The sequence below is a fragment of the Patagioenas fasciata genome, chromosome 3, assembly GCF_037038585.1.
Source record: "Patagioenas fasciata isolate bPatFas1 chromosome 3, bPatFas1.hap1, whole genome shotgun sequence".
Lineage (NCBI taxonomy): Eukaryota > Metazoa > Chordata > Aves > Columbiformes > Columbidae > Patagioenas > Patagioenas fasciata.
In genome coordinates this window covers 112,836,421-112,846,184 of record NC_092522.1, presented here as the reverse complement: position 1 = coordinate 112,846,184, position 9,764 = coordinate 112,836,421, and the positions used below count along the sequence as shown (strand labels likewise).

Genomic DNA, 9,764 nt, shown 5'->3' with positions numbered 1-9,764 from the left:
GGGATTCTGGAAAAGCCATAGAGTTTATTCCCTTACTATAAAGGCAGATAACTTTGTGTTGAAACACTCTAGAGGAGATATATACCCATGTCTGTATGTGCATCTGCTTTCATGTCTGCCACCAACTCATTCTGTACAAAATGAGATCTAATTATAACTTAAAGGGTTGTGTCCCAAGCAGTGTATAATGACACATTGGCTGCTACTGTACCAAAGGTGGAAAACTGTCAGGAATGTCTTTCTTCCTTTTGTGCCTGTTTGTTTGTTTGTTTTTTAAGCTGTTGCTTCATGTAGCAGGAAAAAACGGCATGGAATTGTAAGGAGATTTACTTATAATAGACAAGCAAATAAACTTCAAAAGAGAGGTTTGAGACTGTAGGAAAGATTTGACTCCTATATCTTTGCACAAAGACAGAAAGATACCTATTAGTTTGTTCATACTTGAACATGTGAGTATAAAAGTGGCACCTAAATCGGAGAGGCAAGTGAGGCAAGGTTTTGTTTATTTGTTTGCTTGTTTATACGATTTATCTGATGCTTCAATTACTTCCAAGTAAAGAACACATCAGGTCATTGAGTACTATGTATACTCCCCACCCCTACCCCCATTTTTTAATAAGTCACACCGTCCAGAATAAACCACTTACAGGGAAGGAAGACTACTTTTGGCCTGCTGCTCCGCAGGACAAACTCAGATCTCTGAATCTCCATCAGACTTAATAAGACACCTCCGCTCTGTGTCATTGTCTATTTTTTTTCCCAGCTGTATAACTTGGACAGTGCAGTTTCATTCAGCAGTCACTATTTACAGTCTACACTGTAAATTTAAGCAGTTAGGGACTGCCTCATCCTATACATAGTATTAAAATAATGGACTTCTACTCTCATTTGATTTTTGTTTATGCAGCAAATAAGTTAAATACTAAACTAACTTGGGCTGGCCAATAATTTTTAGCAGTTGAACATCTGAAGTATTAAAGAAATGTAACTTCCAATAGTGATGAGGTTACTAGTAACATGGCTATGGGTGAATCCATTAAGTATGGAGAAACTCTGTGTTGTTAATAACTCTACATGTCACTTACTTCAAGTTTAAAGACTTGCTGTGTTGCCTCTTAGATGCATCTGCAAATTTTTATGTTGCATTTTCTTTTCACTGCAACCTGAGAAAAGGATTTTTAAGATAATGTAAATCTGAAAATCGATATAATACGTATATATCATGTACCAACATTTTAGATCAGTATTATGTTATTAATGGTTTATTCATCATAAAAATAGAGTAGTATATCAGTACAAGTATCATTTGATATAGGTATGTGTGTCAGTATATATATATAGCAAGGATAAATGTTTCATTTTCCATCTCAAAGTTCTTTTCATTCAGAAAAGTGTTCCTTCTAGTTCACAGAGTTCCTGTTTTTCTTGCTTTTATTTCAACCAGTTTTTAATCTCAGACATTAGGATAGGATTTTATTCAGAGGAGATCATTTGTATCTCTCAGCTATGGGACCCTGCTTACTTTCATCTGAAAAATGCATCAGTGGTTAATGTCAGAGTTGGGATACTCAAGTAGATGTACCTACCGTCTTATTAAATTAGGAGAATTTTAAGTTGGAAAGGTATTTTCCTATTGACTTGAAACATGTAGGAACTATCTAGCAGAATAGGTAAATAAGGATATGATATTGTCCTGTCTTGCACTGTACTCCCTGAGTGATGGGATATGACAGTCCTGGGGTCAGTCTTCAGTCAGCTCAGGTGGTTCTACTCCTTGCTAAGGACAGAGTGTTTTCACCTCCACACCCCACGTCCAGGCAACATATGCAGCCTTTTACTTACTGCGTACAGAGTGGGTTAAGAAAAGAGAAATGAGAAAAACAATTTAGGGAAACTATGGAAAGTATGAAAAAGCATGAGTTAAAAAAAGAACCTTTGATTCACTGACTCTGGACACATGACGTAAGACATAGCTAGAGAAGATTCAATAGGGCAGTGTCTCATTTTTATTTTCTCTTGTGTGGTCTATAAAAGAGTCAGCCTGGTACTAAACAGAGGAAAAATCTGCAGGATAGGAAGAAGAAAGCAGAAACAAAAAAAGATTTCTCTTGCCGTAGGAGAGATAATGGAGGGACAAGCACAGGAGAAACAGCCATGCCAACCAGATCACAGATTTTCGAAGCTGAGAGAAGCTATAAACTGAAAGTAGTTTGATAGATGGTTGAATAGCTGAAAGCACCTTGTGGGACTACAAACTATGTAGGAAGCATTTTAGTTGTTCCACAATCACACTTAATCCTTGTTAAAAGTGTGATTTTTGTTAAAATTATTTAGAAAGGGTTAAATTCATCTGACATTTTATTCAGTCCACCAGGTATAATGATAGCTTATCCTCTCAGTAAGACAGGTAGAATAACAAAGAATAAACTATAAGAAGGAGACCTATGCTTGTGGCAATGAAGGAGGAATCCTGATTTTCAGTTGATGGCATTATTTGTCTTGCATTTATTCACATACGATTTTCCCAACCACTGCCCCTCAGGGGAAACAACCTTTTCTGTTCTTGTATGTCTAACAGGTGAATCTTCTCAGAAGATGGACTGATGAGTTCAAAAAGACCAAACTGTCCTGCCCTTTCTTGGGGTCAGTGCTTCCAACTGACAGCCGAAGTACAGCAGCTGTATGGCAGAAAGAAGCCCATGCTGAAATACATCTTGGAGGCACTGGAAATTAGGCTCACTGGCTTCATAACAACTCAGAGAACTAGAGGAATCCTGAAAGGGGGAACTGAAGATTTAGTCCTCTGCCCAGAGTAATGTAAGAAGTGCAAATCAGAGTCAGAAAGTTAGCTTGGGTGTCCTGTGACTTCATCGCACTGCCTAGGTAGAGACTGTGGGTCTTTCTCTTCTCTGAGCAAACTGAGACTTCATTTCTTTCAGACTGTCAATGTGACTTTGTAACTTGATTCCATATCCAAAATTTTCACTAAGAAAACCCCACAGAGAGTTTGCACATAAAATCTTTTTAAAATAATACAAATCTCGCATTCTGTTCTGCACCTGGGGTACTGTGTCCAGTTCTGGGCACCACATTATAAAAAGGATATAAAGCTACTGGAGAGTGTCCAGAAGAGGGCTACGAAGTTGGTGAGGGGTTTGGAGAGGAAACCGTATGATGAGTGGCTAAAGTCACTTGGTTTGTTCAGCTTGGAGGAGACTGAGAGGAGACTTCATCGCAGCTACAGCGTCCTCACAAGAGGAGGAGGAAGGACAGGCACCGAACTCCTCTCTTTAGTCACCAGCAATAGAACCCAGGGGAATGGCAGGAAGGTGTGCCAGGGGAGGTTTAGGTTGGACATGAGGAAAAGGTTCTTCACCCACAGGGTGGTGGAGCACTGGAACAGGCTCCCCAGGGAGGTGTCACAGCCCCAAGCCTGACAGTATTAAAGAAGCGATTACAGAACACCCTCAGACACATGGTGTGAACTTTGAAGTTGTCATACACAGGGACAGGAGTTGCACTTGATGATCCTTGTGGGTCCCTTCCCACTCAGGACATTCTATGATTCTATGAAATCAGAGTGTCTTTCCTTCCCCCTCTTTCTTTCCATTGTAAATACACATGTTAATGGGGATTATTGTATTTAAAATAACTGCTGTATAAATAATTTCATCCTTGAGTTACTCTGAGCTGTGAATTATCTGTGACTTTGCTTCTAGTGCTTTATTTTGGATGGAGGAGTCTTTTCTCGCCTTGAACTGCTCTCATGCTGGAGAGAACCCCGTCAGATTTCCTGCCTCTCCATGTCCTTTGCGATCCTTCCCCTGCAGCTCTGCTGGAGCACTCACCCCTGAGACATTCCCATGCTGGTGGGAGTGGAGGAGGGCAGTGCTCTCCAGCTCCACCCTCTTCCAGAGGAAATGTCATGAGAAAATGTTTTCTTGAGGTCTTTCCTGTTAACATGCTATGAGAATGCTTGCCATCAACTGTGCATTTTTATGGCATTTTGACTGGAAGTAATGTGAGAATGTTCTTTCTCACATTATTTCCAGTAGAAATACCCTGAGAACATTGTTGTTTGTGATATTTCTACAAAATGTACTGAGAGATTGGATGTGACTAAATTTGCCTTTATAATTATGGGTTTTTTTTTCTTTCTTCCAGCTGAAATTTGGGCAGCATCTAACGTCTCTCCATTTTAAACTTTCCTTTTATCATTAAGCCTTGTCCAGATTTGTGCCAAATGAAGCCTTTAGCTGAAGTAGCCGATTTGTCTTTTTTGTACCCTAAGACCTATCCAAACTGAATCAAAGGTTAAAAAACCAGATTAAACTCCACAGCAATTACTGTATTTATAGGATTTCCTTCTGAGATGAAGTTGTTTTGACTGCCCTTTCTGTTTCAAAGTGGACCTACAATAGGGTTGAATAAAACTGTGGAGGAGTAGAGACCTGGAAGAACAAAGACCACATACTGTAAAAAAGCCATTCTAATTAAATCAGAATGAAAACAGAAGAATGCCTTTGCTTTCAGAGAAACAAGTAAGTGACCTAGAGAACCTTATGACTTGGCAGTCTACACATTTCTTTTTTTAAAAAGGAACTCACAACTTTAAAAGGAAATAAATCCAGGAAAAAATATAAGATGTGTCAAGTTGATCGTCTCTTTAAGCCATTTCCTCCAATCCTGATGTTTTCCTCATGAATTATGCACTTCCAGCTGCCACTGCTTACATATGTGGGCCCTTGTGGCATGTTTCCCAGTACCAGCATGTGATTACAGATCATAAAACATGAACATACACATTGCCCCTTCAATAAAGGCTGAGATGCGCAATTCCAACTGCTCCATGTTAAAATCTCTCTTCTATTTGAAAAATAGCAGCTGTTATTAGAAACATCTATAGCTGTAATAGCTACAGCCATGAAAACTAATCACCATATTTTCATTTTAAATTGCAACAAAGGAATTAAGAAACAGATGCCCGTTAAAAATGAAAAAGGTAAAGTAGCCAGTAGGAGTTTCTCAATAGCCAGAAGGTGGTGCTACATTGTAATATAGTCACAGGGGGTCAGGTTTTCATCTTTGATAACTTATGCTGTTTGATTCACTTTTTTAAAGGGGAACAGAAGGAGAGATTAAACAATTACAACTGTGCTTCAGGGAAGTGTTCAGCAGAGGTAAAACAAAGAATGGAATTTAGATCCTGGTATATTGAAATCTTGTGGTTTTGGTGATGTGAGACTGGGTCTTTCAGTGAAAACTTTTTTCTGTTTCTGTGTTTTTTCATTGCTGGTTTTATTAAACTCTCCTGCTTCATTACTCTGCAGTTTCATCAGGATAATCAACAACACAAACCAGAAAACTCCTATCAACTACCTTGTGATGTGCTTCCTCGAAGAAATCTTTCTTCTTGTAGCATTTCACGTAAGTTTTACTAAGAAACTTCCAGCTTTTTCAAAGCTCAGATATTCAGCCTCAGGTAGACACTTTTGACTTTGGTGAAACTCTGCTAGTTTTTGCCAGCTGAGGTGGTGCAATCACCATCTTTAACAGCAGAAGAGAGCAGAGCTGTGGTCACACCGTGTTTATCTGTGCACTGGAGAGCAATGTTACAGGAGGCAGAGGACTGGATCCCAGTGGTTCAGCTCAGGTAAAGCAGCGTGGGTGCCTTGTCCACTTGGTGAGACTCCCCCAGTCATTCTGCTCCCCTGCTCTGTGTGGATGTGTCTGCATTACTGTTTTATTTCAGGCCATGAATGAACTTTTGAATGGAATATCTGAATTGATGCTAATTTCTGTGCCTTTCTGTGCATTTTTGAGCAGTCTTGGAAAGCAGGTACTGGATGACAGTAAATGGGCAGACATACTCCAACAGCTCACCCAGAGCACTGCAGCTCCAAGGGGCAGTCAGGACACCAGATCCCTTGCTCCTTTCCTCTCCCAGATGCTGCAGGATCTGGACATAGGGCCTCAGTACCAAATGTTTCTCCTATAGATTCACTCCTGTTGATCTGCTTTACTGGCTCATATGCATATAGCCCATGGGTATCTCTGCATAGACTTGGGGTCATATGGACAATTCCCCTGTGTTTTCTGATGAGAAAGATATTCCAATTTGATGTGATTTTTTTTTTTGGTGGAAAAAAAGGTCACTAAGAATCAGGCAGCTGCCTCCAGGGAATAAAGTTTTGACTGGGAGGAAAATGACCCTAACCATCAGAACAAATCATCTCAGGGACGTGGAAAATTATTGCCAAGTAATGCCATCAATGTTGTTTGCATTGCTGAGGCACATTGAAGTCATGGGCCAGCACCCACTTATCCTAACTGCTGACAAAACATGATGTGTTTCACAGCAAGAGAATGACACTGGATGTTAAATTCTTGCGTGGATCAAGGGAGACACATTGCAAGTTTAGGGAACTGAAATCCATGGAGAATTAATAAACACATCCAGTTCAGGAAACCACTGGGCTGAAAGTAGCTGGAGGCCGGGAGAACAGTGAGGGGGATGGTCAGATAGACCTGCCCTCTGTTTATTCTTTTCTAGACACTACTTTGACCACTTCTCAGACCGGTCTGGGGCAGAAAAAAGAAATAGTCCTCTCCCATGAGAGCAACAGCAGCCCTTGTACATGGGATGGGCTTAGGGCCGAGCACCTTCCTCCTCCTGGTGCTTCTCAGGAAAGTGCCTGTGTAGCTCCCCTGGGTTCAGCTGTTGCAGCCCCAGTGCCACTGGGAATCAAAAGATTTGGTCCCCTGAATTTTCAGGAGAAAATTTTCCATTCTTTCGTTATTAATTTTGGCTGATTTATCCTTGGCATGAGCTGAGTGACAACTACTCTCACATCAGCACGGAAGCTGTGGGTATGCAAAGGGTGAGATATGCTTACCCTGCCTTGGCAGCAATGGAGAGATTGTCCAAAATGGAAATCAGAAGCCCTTTTCCACAGGAGATGCCACCTTTGCACTTCGCAAATCGTCTATGACAGGTCGTAGGACCTTTGTGGATCCACTGCACTTTCTTTCCCTATATTTACAATGCTTCCAGTTTGGTGGAAGTATACAAGTTCTGCTGACAGAGGGGTGTAAGACACTTTGATCCTGTTGGAGAATTAACAGCATTTTCTTTCATATAAAAGATGATGTGGTCTGACCAGCCTTATGTAGAATAAGTTCACAAAAACTTTGAGTTCCCATAGAAATAGACATGACTTCATTCTTGGTATGCAATGCAAAATGATGTTTCTCCATGTAGATATAACTATATATACACATAGTTATACAGTTGCTTTTAAATTCACCAGATGCTTAATGACTGCCTTCAATCAGAAAAGTGACCCATAACAGATGGAATATGCCTAACCATTTTTAAAACCATCGAGTTTTATTGTCTTAAATAAAATGAATTTTGAACAATGAGGGGGAAAACTGAAATTTTTCTTTAACTTATGTAATGACAAAATACCCAAGCTATCTAAATAAAATATTGTTTGAAGCACCTACAGATGTAAAACCTGCACTGACAGAGATCATATTCAGCTTGGGATATGTGGTTGTGTGAGAGAAACGCAGGCCCATAATGGAAGTGGTGACAGACCTTAAATTAGTGCAGTGCTACTGTACAATAATGTGTATTCTCAGTGCCATATGGTTATGATATACAGCTGTTTTCCTATGCAGATTATAAATTTGGACTGTCTGGCAGACATTACAGAAGGGAAAGACAACATTGATCGTTTCATCTATCCACTCTGGGTCAGTGAAAGATCATTCCTGACAGTTTCAATTTCTGTATTTTAATTATTTGCATTGCTTTAGTGGCCAAAATCCCTAGGCAGGTCAGTGTCCCCCTGTTCTGTCCATTGTACACCAGGGTGAGTGTTGCTTGCTTTAAAACGGCAGAGCAGATAATAAGCAGATGTAATCAGAGGCAGGTGGAAAGTGAAGCTAAGGTGACAACATCCTTAATGTAAAGGCTACGAATTCTTAATCTTTGCTGCTTCACTTTTTGTTCTTCTATTGTAACTCAACCATCTTGCTTTGCTTACCAGGTTACCTTAACCGGCTGAAGTTTCACAAGCATCACGGCAGACCTGGTGTGTGGAGAAGCACGTCCCTATGAACAAATGCAGGAGGAATGTTCCAGAAACAAGGACCGTGATTGGCAATCTTGAGCCATTTGTCTGAGAAGCAAAAAAGATGCAATTTCACAGGAAAAGGAGTGGAAAGGCAATGTAATGGGACAGAAGAGTGTGTAAAAACATATGCAGAGAAGTGAAAGATGTCAGTGTACAAAATCACTGAAAATGTGTCTTTTCTGTGAAGTGGACCTGTGGTAAAAATCCCATAACTAGTGGGAACTCATGCTGTTAAGTCCAGATTGTATATGTAACACAGCACTGTGCCACAGTGACCTGTTGCTGCATTTTCTCGGCAGGGCTTATTAGCTTGGGCACAGCACTGTGTGATGTGGGAACAGCGCATCAGATGTGAGCTGGCTTGGCTCCAGGCAGCTCAGCGTGTCCATGTATCACACGCCCCAGCACACCAGCTCTGGGATTAGCTTGGACAGACCTCACTTGGGTCTGTTTTAATTGGTTCATAAATGATAAGAAGCCCTCATGGCTTCTCTTATCCAACTAATCTCCAGTTTAATAAAGAACGTTCCTTCTGATGAGCAGACACGTCTTTTCCTTTTTACAAAAAAAGTATTTCATCCAAATATGAATTAATTCTCTTCCGAAAAGAGAGCAGAGTCATTTGAAAAAGAGACATCCTGGCAAGCCAAGCAATCGTGTTTTGTTGCCATTTGAGGGGACTTGGTCTGAAATCCCAGCCTCTGCTGCCTTTCTCCTGCTAAGGAAGAAGTACCTCATATCACAAACCAGCAGCCCCTTCAGGCAATTGCCATTTAAAGAGTGGCATTGATGGACTCTGTAAGGAGTCCTATTCAGTGCTCTCTAGCTGGCAGCATGATGTCAGTGATGTGGGCGGCAAACCCCTGAAATTGCTTTGATGGTATTTGTGCTCTTTTTTTTTCATTTTTCACGAATGAGTGATTCATTTCTTTGAAACAATGTGTTTGGAAAGGCTGCCCCGCTAAGAAATTGTCTACACAGTGGGGGAGTCTTGGAACATTGTATGTCCTCATGGAAGTACCAACGGGAGTTGTGCCAGATCCCTGGTGCAAAGAGGTAACAGGGATGCTTGTATCAAAGCCAAAGCTTCATGAATCAAAGGCGCTGACTCTCGAGCATAAGTGCCAGCATTTGAGCAGATAACCCAGCCCGTGCCAATTTAGGGTGAGAGGAATGCCCCAGACTAATCCCATGGATTCAAAGAAGCACAACATAATCAATTTTAAGTATCCCACAGCCCTGAGAGTCTTCTTTTTGGTTATAGATGTTAAAGGAAGAAATGAGGATAATGATGTGATCCCATTTCCCAAATAAGAAAAAGCAGAAAATTTTTTGCACTGTTTTCTGCTGAAAGTTATGTTCCCTTAGGTGATTTATTCCAAAACACAGGGGAATGAGGAAGCAGCACTGGAAGAAGAAACTGGATATCAACTGATGTGTTTTGCAAGTGGATCAAGTACAACTCAAATGGGGAAGGTGACCAGAAGTGGCTTTTGGCCAGTATGAGGGCTGTTGAAAAATTCTGTGCTGTCTTCAGTAGTGAGTGCCTGACACTAGCAGAGCGATTCAGGCTGCTTAAGATTAGGCTATCTAAGGCAAAACAGTCTATACAACAAAGAG

General features: G+C 40.8%; 1 long non-coding RNA gene across 1 annotated transcript; it reads left to right on the top strand.

Annotated features, from left to right (window-relative positions):
• The first annotated feature begins 5,100 nt into the window (after positions 1-5,100).
• Positions 5,101-8,559, top strand: LOC139827772 (uncharacterized). Its single transcript, XR_011738709.1, has 3 exons — positions 5,101-5,180; positions 5,331-5,427; positions 8,058-8,559. It is a non-coding gene; the product is annotated as an uncharacterized lncRNA (long non-coding RNA).
• Positions 8,560-9,764: the final 1,205 nt, after the last annotated feature.